The sequence below is a fragment of the Pteropus vampyrus genome, unplaced genomic scaffold (genome assembly GCF_000151845.1).
Source record: "Pteropus vampyrus isolate Shadow unplaced genomic scaffold, Pvam_2.0 Scaffold311, whole genome shotgun sequence".
NCBI classification, from domain to species: domain Eukaryota; kingdom Metazoa; phylum Chordata; class Mammalia; order Chiroptera; family Pteropodidae; genus Pteropus; species Pteropus vampyrus.
The window spans coordinates 377,924-392,310 of NW_011889092.1; the positions used below are offsets into that span (position 1 = coordinate 377,924).

Sequence of the window (14,387 nt, forward strand, 5' to 3'; positions counted from 1 at the left end):
GTTGACATTTCCAGAACTGAAACTTCAAACTACAGATTCATGAAGCCTAAGCAATCACAAAATTTTAAGAAAATTACTATATTATAGTTAAACTGCATAACATTAGACAAAAGCAGTTCCCACTCACCGCCCCCCACCAAATATGAAATGACATATGCATTAGTTTATTCATTTTAGCACTATTTGAAATAAAAAAAACATGGAAAGAACTAAATGTCCATCAATAGGGAGACTGGTTGAATAAATTGTGTTATATCCACACAGTGGAGTACACAATGCAGCTGAAGAAGAAAAAAGAATGCGAAAAATCTCTATATACTGTTAAGGAGTGATCAGGATACATTAAATTTAAAAAAGTAATATTGCATAAAAGTATGTTATCTTTTATCTAAGAAAGGAGAGTATATATATATATATATATATATATACACATATACACATACACACACACACATATATCTTTAAAAGTTGAAGAATTAAACAAATATTAATGAAAATGGTTATCTATAGGATATTAGAGGAAAAAAGACAGAGGCTATCCTTTTCTCAATACACATTGTTTTATAGTTTCAATTTTGGAGTCATGTAAATAATTTGATTTTTGTTTTATAAATATGTTAAAGAATTTGTAAAAATTCATCACCAACAAAAATAAAACAAATTAACCTAATGGTATACTAACGATTATTCCAAGTGACTTTAAAACACAGATATTTGACTATAAATCTCCAGTGGGATATACTTACTTTAAGGGGGGAAAAATCTGAACAGAAATCTTAAACAATATATCGGTAATCATATTGTTAGTAGTTTTTGTAAGTAGTACAGTGGGTTATTTTTAACACCATGTATGTCCATATTTATATACGTATACTATATAAAGCAAATAGGTAGTTAGGTTACTGTTACTAGGAACCAAGATTTCCACTATAAGAACAAAGACATAATTACATAAAATCAAAGAAATAAAAAAACCTTATAATTTTAATTTTGAATTAGAAATATCGATATAAATACATGATTCTTTTTGTCTTAAAAAAATGTATATTCTAGCTCTGCTCATTGCAAAGGCCTACAACAATAATGAATCTAGTAGCAATGAGTTCACCTAGTGCCCACATTGAAATATTGAAATACCATTTCCAGCTTCTAGAGGTCGCCTGTATTACTTGGCTCACAGGTTTTCCTCCATTTTCAAAGCCAGCAAGCAACATAGCATCTTCAAATTTCTCTCAGACTTTGACTTGCTCTTCTGCCTCCCTCTTTAAAGGACACTTGTGATTGCACTGGGCCCACCTATATAATCAAGGATAATCTCTTTATTTTAAAGTCAGCTGATTAGCAATCTTAATTCTCCTCCTCAATGTAAAATAATATATTCACAGATTCCAGGGAAATGACCTAAACAGTATTCTGCCTGCCACAGGTTTCTAAAGTCTTTGTATTATTTCAGAAGAATGTTAGAAATATTGATTAAACTTCGACTTTTATGTATTGAGTATGTATTTTAAAAATGTCTAGGGCAAAATCCTAAGAAATCCATTAAAAAACTATAAGAACTAGTAAACAAGTTCAGTAAGGCTGCAGAATACAAGATCAATATATAAAAATCATATGTATTTCTATACACTTGCAATGAACAATCCAAAAATGAAATTAAGAAAACAATTTCATTTACAATAGCACTGATAAGAATCAATTTAACCAAAGAAATGAATGACTTGTACACCAAAAAATATGAAACACTGTTGAGAGAAATTTAAAGACATGAATACATAGAAAAGCATCTCATAGTTATAGAAGATTTAATATTGTTAAAATGGCAATACTTCCCAAATTGACTCATAGATTCAAAGCAATACCTATCAAAATTACATCTGGCTTTCTTGTAGAAACTGACTGGCTGATCCTAAAATTCATACGGGAGTTCAGGGGACCCAGAAGAGTCAAAACAAATTTTTTTAAAGAAAGACGAGTTGGAAGACTCACACTACCTGATTTCAAAACTTACCACAAATTTCAAAACTTACCACAAATCAAGACATTGTGGTATTAGTAGATGAAGATATATAAATCAATGGTATAGAACTGAGAGTTAAGAAATAAACCCATACATTTACGGTCAATTGATTTTTAACAAGAGTACCAAGATAATTCAATGGGGAAAGAGGAGTCTTTTCAATAAATTGTCTTGGGACAATGGATAGCTATATGCAAAAGAATGAAGTTGGACTCATTCCTCACATCATACACAAAAATTAACTTTAAAGTGGATCATAAACCTACAGGTAAATGAGCTAAAATCATAAAACTAAGAAGAAAACATAGGCATAAATCTTCATGACTCTACAATCTAGGTTAGGCAATGGCTTCTTAGATATACCAAAGCACAATAAAAAAATTGATAAAGTGCACTTTATTGAAATTAAATGTCTGTGCTTCAAAGGATACCATCAAAATCATGAAAAGACAACCCACAGAATGTAAAAAAAATTTGCAAATCACAGATCTGATAAGGAACTTGTATATAGAATAAAGAACCCTTATAACTCAATATATAGACAAATAACCCAATTTTTTACATGAGCAAAGGATTTGAATAGACTTTTCTCCAGAGAAGATATACAAATGGCTAATAAGCACATGAAAAGACATTCATCATTAGTTACTAAGTAAATGCAAATCAAAACCACAATGAAAAACCACTTCACACCACTGAGATGACTATAAACAAAAAGACCAACAATGACAAGTGTTGGCAAGAATGTAGAGAATTAAAACCCACATACATTGCTGATGGGAATATAAAATGGTGGTTCTGCTTTGGAAAACAGTTTGTTAGTTCCTCAAAAGGTTAAACAGAGAGAGATACCATATGATCTATCAATACGACTTCTAGATGTGCCCAAGGGAAATGAAAACATGCCTACCTAAAAACGTGTATACAAATGTTCACAGCAGCATTGTTCAAAATAGTTAAAAAGTAGAAACAACTCACATGTCCATCAACTGTTGAATGAATAAGTAAAATGTTGTATATCCATATAATGGAATATTATTCGGCAATAAAAAGGAATGAAGTATTACAACAAGCTACAACATGGATGAACCTTAAAAATATGTTAAGTGAAAGAAGCCAGTCACAAAAGATCACATATATATTGTATAATTCCATTTATTGTAAACATCCAGATTAGGTAAATCTATAGAGGCAGAAAATAGATGAGTGGTTGCCTAGGGCCGGGAGATTTGGAGGAAAGTGACTGCTAATGGGCATGGGGTTTTCTTTTTGGGGTCCTGAGTGTGTTCTGTGATAACAGTTGCAGAACTCTGTGAATATGCTAAAAAAAAAAAAACTCTGACTGTACACTCTTTAAATGATCAGTTGTTTAGTATACAAATTCTGTTTCAATAACGTTGTTACCAAAAAATTTTAAGGCGACCAAAGAACATATAGATTATATCATTACTATACTAATAGAGAAAAAAATAGAATGAGAAAAAGAAACGCAGGTCAGATGAGACAAATAGAAAGTATGAAATAAGATAGAAATAAGTCCAAATATATCAAGGACAGGCTAAATGTTCTAGGTCTGAAACAAATATCCTTAGATGAGATTTTTAAATTCCGGCTATATAAAATAAAAGACACAAAAAGTTCCAAAATAAAAAAGATAAAGATATAGTAGGCAAATACTAACCAAAACAATTTTAGGATATTCTTTCTTAAAATTTAAGGCATTTTTCTATCATTTTCTAATTAAGTACTGCTAGAGATTTTTTAAAGAATCTTTTTATTCCTCATATTTCTAAATTTTAATCTTAAAGTAGAACAAGCTTTCTAGGGGATTCCTTAAACTTTCTCTTCTATTCAATTTATATCTACCATACATGTTTTCATCTCTAACAGGTATTTCTTATCCTCTAAAACAAGTTTTTTTTAAGAGATTCTGTTCTTGTTTAACATGCCATATTGTCTCGTCTCTCTGATAAGAGGTATTTGTGATTTTTTAAAAATTTTCTTTTGTTCTATGCATTTTTGTTTCCTTTTCTCATTTTGTTTTGGTCTTTGTTATGTTAGAGGCTTTCTCTGGATGTTTGGTCATTCTATAAGAGAGTAGGGTTTATTTACTGTTAAATATCACTATACAGTTATCATATAGAGGCCCGGACTTTAAAAGGAGGTCTCTTCCCCCAAACATCAATATCTGTACGTCTTTTCTCTTAGACCAGTCATTTTTTCCAGAGATAAATCCTCCAATATCCTCCCTGGGAACACAAGACTAGCTGTTAGCCTTCTGGAAAAGGATCTGAGGAGTTCAATAAATATTCACTGAGCACATATGTGATACAATTTTAGGCACTAGGAATACTACAGTGAACAAAACAGACCAACCCCCTTACTCTTGTGGTATTTATACTCTAGTAGGAGATATAATTAAAAATTTATCCATAGGTAGCAATAAATGTCATGGAGAAAAATAAAACCAGAAAGTCAGACAATGAGTGCTATAGGTTAGGAAGGATTCTAATTTTAAATCAGGTAGTTAGAGAAGGCACCTTTAAGCAAAGACCTGAAGAAGGTGAGAGAGCAAGCCATGAATGTACCTAGAAGAGATATAAACCTTCATTTAGAATCTGTTTTCATTTTATTGCTTCACCTTTGCCCTCATAGGCCTACTGTCTTTGAGTCCAGAGCCATGCTGGTTCAATTCCTCCAGCGGTTAACCTCTCTCCCATCACACTGAGTAAAGGACAAGATCTGGTGCCTTATATAGATTTTCAACCAATCTTCCTATTTTTAGATCCCTTTTAGAGGTACTTAGCATCTACCATTCTTGAGCCTTTATGGGGCTGTAATATAGTTTAGCTTACATTTTCATTCTGTGGGTAGTTTTCAGTTTGCTATTCTGTTAGTGAGTTAATATTCCTCAATTTGCTATCTTCCTAAATCTTGGTAGTATCTTATCTTCTCTCCTCTTCTTTGTCCTTTGGTTTTATTCCTTTTTTCAAATTACTATAATTTAATGGGGCTTGGGGAGACAATGCAGATAAACACATGAATTAATTTAATTTCCACTACAACTCTCTGGGGTAGCTATTATTCCTATAAACTAAAGCCAAGGTTGAATAACTCATCATACCACAGAAAGTAGCTGAGCTAGAGTCTTATTCTCAGGGTCACTTCCTTATCAGTTTTCAATACTACTCTCAAAATACTACTAAATTCTCCATTTCTGGAAATCACTAAAGCTAGCACTGAACACACAGAAATCCCCAGGAAGAGGTGAAAGAGTACTGGTTCCTGCTGTAGAAGCAAGCAAATAAATGATTGGTACAGGGCTCTCGTAGCAAGCCTATGTACCATAGAGCCTAAGAAGAAAGCCAAGGTTTACAACTGTAATGATAATGATGAGAAGGAGCAGGAAGGTGGAGTTTGAGAAGGAAGAATCAAAGACAGTTCTCAAGTTTCTCTGATGCCATTCACAAAGAGAACAGAGGAGGCCTTTTTAAAGAGTTCTAACTTATCAAATACTGATTTACCATGTGCTTGAAAATCCTAGATCCTATTCCTATTACTTTTCTGTGTTGGCCATTGGTGAGAATGTTAATTTTTAATTGGGCATCACAGAATCCAAAAATGGAAATAGTAACATTTCACACAATGTCCTGCATTAGACAGGACACTTATGGCCCAATGTATGATGTGGTTTAAAGCAAATAAATGAAACCTTACCTAACTTAAAAACACTGTCAGATAAAATAATCCATGGGAATTTACAACCTGCTGAGTCAAATTATACAAAAATATAGATTGCTTTAAATGGATGGATAGAGACTACTGCAGTACAGGGAGAAATGTAATCTTAAATCTTAAATTATGCTTTACTTAAGTTAGAAAATTTTCTAAATTTTATTTCTACCACTCACCCAACTTAGGAACAACATAATTAACTTGTTTTCAAAACACTAAAAGCAAGGAGAAAAAATAAATAATGATAACTTTACTAAAATAATCTGTCCCCAAACCAAAACACAACCACTGAGACATCAGCAAGAAAGCAAGCAGAATACAAGGCTTTTTAATGTTTTGCAAGAGCTAACTGTAGCTGTTCACTCTCATAATCTGTGTAGCTGTACTCAGTGATCAGAATTTATGTAAGCTACTCTTCTGCTTTGATAGTACTACAAGAGGAAGAAAGCGAGCAGGTTTGGGGTCAGAGTATAAAAGCCAATAAAGTCCACAGACAAGACTCTCATGAAGTATATTTCAGCCACATAACTCGCTCACCCCAGACTCACCTGAATGACATGATGATCTAGAATGAAAGGCATATTTCATAAGCGAAGAGCAAATTACCTTTAGCGTAATTATTTTAGAGCCTCTTTCCAGCCACAACTTGCTTATATAATCAGTTAATTTAATTCCAATTTAATTAGAAAGAGACATTCGAGTATAACCTGTATGGCTAAAATTTAGTTCTTGCCCTCAAAGAGCTCATGCCTGGAGGGGGAAATAGGTAAACAGTCAGTATATACTACAGCTGTGACAGAAATAAGCCTAGTATACCATGAGGGTTCATAGATGGGATATCCAATTTTGTTTTGGGTACTTATACAGATGAAGTCAGGTCAAGGAAGGATTCATGAAGATTACATCTGGAGAAGATTTTGTTAAATCAAATGCTATAGAAATCTGAAGTACTGTCCTTATGAAACAATGACCTAGATAGGAAAGGGGCAAAAGTACAAATCTTCTAATTACCAATAAAAGATTACCATTTCCTAGTATTCAGTGAAAAAGAAATGTTAGTATAGATATTTTCCACCTTAAATATGCAGTTATATTCCAAAGGTTTATAAAGCAAGTTGTTGGGAAAACTGAAGTAAATTTCCCCCTGATTAACAGTATTATGAAATATTGGTGGATTCCCTGAGTAGCTCTACCCCCCAAGCCTACTTAGCTATATTACACTAAAATGCTTTTTGTGATGAAATTCAGCTAATAATGATGGTGTAGTTCAGGTTATTAACATAGAAAACTGTACTTGAAGTGATTTTAATATATTTTGAACCATGGTTCTTATGCTTAAGGAAAAGTTAGTTTAATTAAAGGGATGAGGATTCAATGAAACAAACCAGACATGCACATATTTGTGCTAGGCACTTTACAAGTATTATCTAAATTTAATCCTCACAAAAACCTGAGCTATATTTTCTTAACAGCATAAAGATAAAGGGATATAATACAGAATCATAGAAGGATATAAACAGGGCACAAGTTCATTTTTTACATACTCTCAATAATCATGGTTTTAATCTCATTTCTATACTCAACAATTCTAAACTATTGAAAAAAATGTCATGTGACCACTGTATCTGAGCATCATTCATTAATTCAACAAATGTTTATTGAGTTCCTATGTGGTAACCACTTTTGGGCAAGTAAATAAACACAAAAGGAGTTTACAATTAAATTAGGGAAGACTAAAGTAGTAGATCACAATCTAGCTGTTAGAAGAATAGATGAAATATTGTATCTCTAAGGCATCATCAATTCTGATGAACCATAATTTTATGTACCACTAAAAAAAGAGCTACCAATTTATGGCACAACACTTTATCACTTAGAATTCATTTTCTATTTCTTGAAAGAGCTCTTTTATACTTATGTGGATTCATCATATGTCACGGGTATATGTAAAAAGAAAAAATGAGAGCAAAATAAAATATTTAAGGTATTCCTAGCCAATTTCTTCATACTGTGAGTCCTACTCTCTTCTGAGTCCTCTAATATAGTCCTATGTGCCTCACAAGAACATTGGTAATAGAGTGTTTCTTAAACTAAACACTGGCTCATATGCCAACTTTACCATTATGCAGAGAGCTATTCTACTTTTGACTCTCACTCTTGGAATATTGCTTGACTCATCTGATTGAACACCCACCCCTCCTTACAACCATTTAGTTCTTAGTGGTTAAAAGTGCTCCACTTTTGTCTCCAGAATTTTCTTCCAAACTGCCAACACCTATTTTGCAAGTTTTGATGCTGGTTTTGGTGTTCTCTCATGCACTGGCAATGAGAAACCAGTTAGGGCTGTTTACCTGACCAACAGCAACTGTTAAGACACTATTATTTTAAATATGAAAAGAAATATATCTTAGAATTTGTAGAATATAGTAAATAAGTTTCCATTATATAGCTTTACAATTTAAATAATGATTTCACAAATATATCATCTTTGAGGCTAGTATTACCCACATTTTAAGAAATAAAGTCAAGCCAATACCAGTCAAGTATTATGTAGTAAAGCCAGGAAGGAAATCCTAGTTTGCTGATTTAAAACTTATATTCTTTCTACTACAAGACAGTAGAACTACAGAATAGTATTGATATGAAGTTGGAAAACAATGGTCTATGGGCAAATCTAGCCGCCACCTCGTCTTCCCCTCTTTTTATGATTCATGAGCAGAGAATGGTCTTTACATTTTTAAAAGGTTGGGGGGAGGGAGAAGAAAATATTTAATGACCCAAAAAAATATTTAATGACCCAAAAAAATCAAATTTCAATGTCCACAAAAAAAGGTTGTTGAAACACAATCACATTCATTTACATATTGTCTATGGTTGCTTTCACCCTACAACTGCTACAGAAACTGCATGGCCTACAATGCATGAAATATTTACTATCTGGCCTTTTACAAATAAAGTTGTCAATCCCTTGTATAAACGATGGGTGCTACAAAAGGACAAAAAATGGGAAGATCAGTCAGTGCAGGCTAGATGATCAGGAAAAGCTTCAGGATCTCATTTTAAATGAATGTTGTATGCCACATGTCTATTATATGAGAACTCATAAAAACATTTAATTGTGTAACTATAGAAGATGTGAAGAAATTCAAAGGCCTGGGCACTCTGTGACTTCCTATTTTATCAGGGAAACTAAAAAATATCTTGAAATATAAAATCTGATAATTATTATAATCATCCATTTAAATTGCCATAAAATTACCATAGGTAAATTTGACATAACAATTTAAAAAATACAATACCAACTAGTAATGTGCAATAATTGGCAAATGAATGGAAATGGCAAAAATTGTTAATGGCAAAAGAAAGGATGCAAAAAATCCTTGAATGATACAGCTGAATGACCGAATCAGCTCTGGAACTTCCTATTAATAATATTCTTTTGGTTTGAACCACAGTAAGCTGTTAACAGCAAATTAGATAATTTACATAATGTTGCTAACATGATATGGGATTCTGTAAGTTTAATTGTATTTAAACAGTAAATCTGTTAAATTTTATAATTATATAAGAGTAATATGGGATTTACTCTTATACATAAGGAATTTATCCCTAATTTTACTTTGTACATATTTAAGTAACATTACATTAAATATAACTTAAGTTAATACTTGGAATTTCAAAAGGAATTCATATTATATTTCTTCAAGGAAGACTCAACATCATAAAAATGTTTATTCAAAGTTAATTTATATATTTAATATAGTCCCAATAAAAATACTATCAGGATTTTTTTCCCAGCACTAGTCTAGTTGATTATAAAGTTTATTTGTAAGAATAAACAAGTAAGAGGAGCCAGGAAATCTTTAAAAATAATGAAGAGGAAGCTACCACTACCATCTATTAACTAAAACATATTCATTATGCCTCTCTAATTAAAAGCGTAGTAGTGGCACATAAATAGATGGCTGATGAAAATGGAAAGAAACTTCATAGCAGATCTAAGTCTATGTGGAAATCTGGTATGTGATGAAGATATCACTTTAATCAGTGGAGAAAGGACTGATTTTTATTGAGGTGAAATTCACATAACGAGGAAAGGCCTTTGTAATAAATGATGTTACAACAATTGGACAGCCTGTGGATAAATATAAAATTGGATACATTCCTCACTTTGCACATCAAGATAAACTTAAATGGATGTAAAAAAATAAATCATACAGGTCCTGGAAAAAAACCTATGTGAATTCTTTTATGACCTGGGAGAAAGGAATGTGTTTCCATGATAGAAAACCCAGAATCAATACAAGCTACTTAGACTTGAGTACATTAAAATTTTAAAACACAACTTCTTACACGGCAAAAAAGATCATAAAGTAAAAAGGCAATTTGGAAAAATATTTTTGATATTTGTAGAGAAAATATCTGTAATACATATAGCACTTCAAAGAGCCACTTTGGAAAACAGTTTCACAGTTTCTTAAAAAGTTAAACATAATTTACCATAAACCCAGCAATTCCATTCTTAGGTATTTACTCCAAATAAATGCAAACATATTTCTACACAAAGATGTGCATGTGAATGTCCAGAGCAGCATTATTCATAATAGCAAAAAATTGGAATCCTGTGGATGAAAAGGGAGTTCTATGGAAAGTAAAAACCCAAGTGTCCAACAACTAATAAATGAGTAAATAAAATGTGGTATGTCTACACAATGGAATATCTTTCAGCAATAAAAAGGAATGAAGTACTGATACATACTACAACATGGATGAACCTTCAAAATATTATACTAAGTGAAAGAAGTCAGTCACAAAAGGCCATATTATATAATTTCATTTACATAAAATCTCCAGAATAGGCAAATCCATGGAAACAGTAAGTAGATTAGTGGTTACCAGGGCTATGGAAAGGGGTAGAGACTGCTAACAGGGAAGTAGTTTCTTTGCGGGATGATGAAAATGTTCTGGAATTAGTGGTGATGGTTGCACAACCTTGAATATACTAAAAACCACTGAATTGTACACTCTAGAAGGGTGAATTCTACGATATGTGAATTCTAACAATTTTTTTTTAAATTAATAACTAAAACAGAAATACTAGAATTGAATTCTTCTAGTCATTCAATATGTGACTTGCAGCAAATCACTTCACTTTGCCCTTTATTTCTCTATCTGTGTGAATAACTCCTTAAAGCTATCCTGAGGCCCAATATCTATAATAAACTTAAGAGGATGAAAAAACGGTTATCTAATCAGGTATGAATACACAACTTGAGGGGCGAAAGCTGACATTATAACAGATTGAAAGGAGAGCTACTTCATAAAGAATAAGCCTTTCTCACAGTTCTCAATATAAAATAATTTACTAGCTAACATTCCTTAAGAGTTTGTGTTAGGAAGCATAATACTTGTCATGTATTATTTCATTCCTATAGCACTCTAAGGTAAGCAGAAATATCCCCATTTTAGAGATAAGAAACACAACAAGAGTCTAAATGAGTTGGCCAAAGTAAATACTCAAGCTAGGCTTCAAACTTAGATCTATACAACTTTAAACATCAATCTTTTTGCACCAGGGTACAACAAGAACAATGGACCAAAAATCTGAAGTCAGAGTTTGAATCTTGTTTCTGCCACTTAAGGATTCTATAATCTTAGGCAAGTCAATGAACACTTGAGTTTTCTCATTAAGAGAAAATATTAACCCTTGAACTAATTTACCTCATAGAAAATACAAATAGGCACTAATATATACATGTTAGTTAAAGCACTGTAGAAATTAAGAGATAATTATAAAAATGTAGTACTACTGATAAACCAAAAACATGTTGAAAAATAGTTTTAGTAATCTAGTCTAATGGTATTGGAATGTACTAAAGCAGTGATTTTTCAAAACACACTCTTCTCAAGCACACCAGGTGTTATATAGACCAAAAATTTGTGTCTCCCAAAATTCATGTTAAATCCTAATGTCTAATGTGATAGTATTTAGAGGTGGGGCCTTGGGAAGGTGACAAAGTCATGAGAATATAGCCCTCATGAATGAGATTAGTGCTTTTATAAAAGAGATCCCACTAAGTTCCCTTCTCCCTTTTGCCATGTGAGGACACAGCGAGAAGACTGCCAACTATGAACCAAAAAGGGGTCCTAGCCACATACGTAATCTGCCAGTTCTCTGATGTTAGACTTCCCAGCCTCCAGAACTGTGAGGAATAAATTTCTGTTTATAAGTCACCTCGTCTACAGCATTTTTGTTATGGCAACCCTAATGGACTAAGATACCCTCGCAAGAAGGAAAAACAAAGTAGCTCCAAAAGCTTTAATAAGGAAGTTCAAAATCACTGTTTTGGGTATCATCTACTGGCATCTATCAAGGAACAATGAAACCAGGATTTCAGGCCTTACTGAAGAGAAAGTGTTGGTGTTCCGAAAAGGGAATGGATTCTAGAGACTAACACTGAATCTAGTTTTGCCACATGCTAGTTGGATGATTTTTAATCTCAGAGTCTGAATTTCCATATACAGAGAAATATCTACCTTGTACGGTTGTGGACAGATGAAATAGAATACATAAAGCTACAACTACAATGCCTGGCACACAATACTTAGGAAAATAAGTAATTATTATTATTACATTATCTAGTAATACTCTGGAATTACTAAATCCAATATGAAAAACGAAATTATGGAAACTCAAGAAAAATCAATAAACTCAAAACCACCCTGAATATGAAAACACATCTAAATAAAGTTTAGTGAAATTGAGGGCAAGAGATTATGAAAACTAAGAGTAAGTCATGTAAGAGATTGTCAAATGAACAGGCCCAACTTGAGAGTAAGAGATAGATGGAGCAGTGGGAAAAGGTGGTAAGATTTAAAACAAAAACAAAAACAAAAGGCAAGTGAGTAGAAGGAAAAATAGAGAAGGATGCTTTGAAACTGGTGGAAGTGAGACTTCATAAATCAGGAATGAGGAAAAAGAAAGACTGAATCCTAGAGTATTTGCAAAAGAGTAAGATACAAAACTCAAATTAAGTATTCCCAGGATAACAACTATGAATCCAAAATGACATAATAGTTTTGAGTCAAGAGACCCATGTCCAAGTCCTTAGTGGCTCTACCACTAAGCTTCTAGGGTGCCTCAGTTGGAGGAAGAGTTAAGTTTCAGTTTTGTCATTTATTAAGGCAAAATATCATCCCTTGCCTCTTAGTTTACCTTACAGAATACAGAATTTTCTGAATCTCAGTTCCCTCAACTATCCAGTGAAGTAATGAGATGAGATCATTTCAAAGCTCTTTTCCATCTTTATGATTCTAGGGAGGAGAGAATCTGTATTATCATTAACATTAGACTTAGATGAGGACTGCCTATGTTCCAATAAGAAGAAAAGAAAAATACAGGAAAATAAGCCACTTGAGGACCACATAAAATTCACCAATATATGTTTTTCTCTTCACAATATTATAAAGAAGCATCTTTCTAAAGAACTTTATTTTCCAAGATAAGCAGTTAATCTAAATTAAGAAGACCAAAGCATCTATTTAAAGAGGATAAGCTACTAATGATACAATCTTCTAGCCAGCGGATTTTCCCTTTATTTTCTTAGTATTTTTCTTCGGTTCTTCATCTTCAGGGAATTTGTTTTTACGAAGTGATAAGCTGAGTTCTAATTAAACTTTGAAGCATGTGTAGTTATTAAAATGCTAAAATTTTTGTATATTTTTACTGAAAAGTGCTGGTATACTAAAAGATCAAATTTTAGGTTAAGATAGGTAGCAATTAAGATACAGATCAACAATAAATGTTACATTAATTTTATACTACAGGTTAATTTTCCCAATCTGTTATAGATCAGTTTCCAGATCTTCCTTATTATTCATGTTACAGTCCTCTCCTGTCTTTCAAAGCCCAAACAACCTTCATTTTACCTTATATGTGGACTTTTACCACCTCTTTCTATTGTACATCTATTGACCTATTTCTCCTGTCAAGGTTTTCTTCCTTTTACTGTGTATCATAATTAGGTCTACAATTCAATTCTTAGTTTCTTTCCCTGGGTTTTCCAACCATTCTCACCACTTCTTATCTCACTAGATTATAGGATTCTCCTTTCTCTTCATTCCTAGGAACTACTTTCGTAACCTCATCTTTTTGATCAATTTTTGTACATATTACTTCTTCACAGAAACTAAGGTTTCTCTCTATTCCTTATTCTAAGAATGTCTACCAGCCCATTTCTAGAATCCCAAACACACACTCTTGACTACCTTATACATAAGTATTCTTCCTGCCTCTTTTCTCTTTACAGTAACTCATCTCCAGAATCCTGTCTGGTACTATAAATACCCCTCAAATTCAACTGCCTATTCAGTTCTCTCTGCTTTCCAGCAATTACCTCTCCCACGTTCAACTCATTATGCTCTCTCTTGCATCTAAGTATCCCCTAACCTGGCACAAGCCATTCAACCTAAAATTCCAAAAGTCTATCTCTTCAATACAGCTTTCTTCCCAGTAAATGGTTTCTCTGAAACACTTTAAGTGGCCACTCTCAATGCTTCACTAATTCTGAGACTTACCAGTACATAGCTTCCATCAGACCTATTTGCCCAGCAAAAATCAATTGCCCAAATC

The 14,387-nt window shown here is 32.7% G+C and overlaps 1 protein-coding gene across 2 annotated transcripts in view; it reads right to left on the minus strand.

Annotated features, from left to right (window-relative positions):
• The window catches only part of PPME1 (protein phosphatase methylesterase 1), a 64,606-nt gene that overhangs the window by 48,948 nt on the left and 1,271 nt on the right, over positions 1 to 14,387 (minus strand). The window lies entirely within an intron of this gene.